Source organism: Chiloscyllium plagiosum, chromosome 2 (genome assembly GCF_004010195.1).
Source record: "Chiloscyllium plagiosum isolate BGI_BamShark_2017 chromosome 2, ASM401019v2, whole genome shotgun sequence".
Taxonomy (NCBI): Eukaryota; Metazoa; Chordata; class Chondrichthyes; order Orectolobiformes; family Hemiscylliidae; genus Chiloscyllium; species Chiloscyllium plagiosum.
The window spans coordinates 40,935,461-40,937,320 of NC_057711.1; positions in this window are offsets into that span (position 1 = coordinate 40,935,461).

Below are 1,860 nucleotides of genomic sequence, written 5' to 3' on the forward strand. Positions count from 1 at the left end.
GCCTTGGAGGGAAGTAAGGGGGGAGGTGTGGGCGCAAGTTTTGCATATCTTGCAGTTGCAGGGGAAGGTGCTGGGAGTGGAGGTTGGGGGGGGTGGGCCTGACGAGGGAGTCACGGAGGGAGTGGTCTTTTCGGAACGCTGATAGGGAGGGGAGGGAAATATATCCCTGGTGGTGGGGTCCGTTTGGAGGTGGTGGAAATGACGACGGATGATACGGTGCATGTGGAGGTTGGTGGGGTGGTAGATGATGACCAGTGGGTTCTGTCCTGGTGGTGATTGGATGGGCGGGGCTCAAGGGCGGAGGAGTGGGAAGTGGAGGAGATGCGGTGGAGAGCATCGTCGATCAGGTCTGGGGGGAAATTGCGGTCTTTGAAGAAGGAGGCCATCTGGGTTGTTCGGTATTGGAACTGGTCCTCCTGGGAGCAGATGCGGCGGAGATGAAGGAATTGGGAATATGGGATGGCGTTTTTACAGGGGCAGGGTGGGAGGAGGTGTAGTCTAGGTAGCTGTGGGAGTTAGTCGGTTTATAGTAAATGTCCATGTTGATTCGGTCGCCTGTAATAGAAATGGAGAGGTCTAGGAAGGTGAGGTTGATCATGGGATTGAAAATACACACACACTCCTGACATAGGGCTTAGTATTTAGATTTTATGCCAGTGCTGGCATTTTGTAGATTAATTCTCTAACCAGTGCCCTCTCCTTACCTCACACAGCTGAACATGCATTGAAACACCATGAACAATCCCCTCTTCCATACTATTTAAAGGTTTTGCAAATAGTTACTTCGTCATTCCTGTTTTATAACATACTTTTAGAAATTAAAACTTAAACTGTGGAAAAATGGGGACCTCTGACTGAGAAGTTGGTAAATAACCTTGAAGTAAGCGCAATACAAACAAGGTTAAGTTAATCACATTTAAATGGTACCCAGCATTTGTCTTGTAGTGAAAAGTAACACTGTAGTGAAAAGCTTGGACAAACAATTTTTAAACTTATAATGGAGTGAAGGAATCTGAACAGAGGGCAATTGCATGCATTTGAAATATGAATTATTCCTATGAGGTACAAAAGCAAAAGTTGTGTTGAAGGTAAATTGATTTGTTTGAATTTCTGTGAAACCATCCCAACACATGCCACTTTATCATAGCAATAATGATTCAAGTTGGTGTCTTCATTTGAAGGCGCTTTATTTTTACCTATGTGTTTGCTGACAAAAGGAAGTAGTTCAATTTGGATACATACAGAGATACTTGCAGCTTTGGTTTAGGTCTAGGCTGAATTTGTGATGTTCAAATAAATCAAAAATACTAACTTTACTGTTCACCCCTTGGAATCTAGGTATTGCTCTATCTTAATTTGAACTGCATGAAGGAAAAAACATCTGAAAGATTTGTTCCTTCTAAGCTACAATACTAAGTTCATGGTTGGAAATGTGTTGCTGGAAAAGCGCAGCAGGTCAGGCAGCATCTAGGGAACAGGAGAATCGACGTTTCGGGCATTAGCCCTTCTGATAGGTCAGACTGGGGTGGGGGCGGAGAGGTCGGGAAGAAGATTGCAGGTTAGGAAGGCGGTGCTGAATTTGATGGATTTGACTGAGACAGGCTGGGGGGAGGGGAAATGAGGAAACTGGTGAAATCCGAGTTCATCCCTTGTAGTTGGAGGGTTCCTAGCCGGAAGATGAGGCGTTCTTCCTCCAACCGTCGTTTCGCTGTGGTCTGACGATGGAGGAGTCCAAAGACCTGCATATCCTTGGTGGAGTGGGAGGGGGAATTGAAATGTTGAGCTACAGGGTAGTTGGGTTGGTTGGTCCGGGTGTCCCAGAGGTGTTCTCTGAAACGCTCCGCAAGTAGCCGGCCTGCC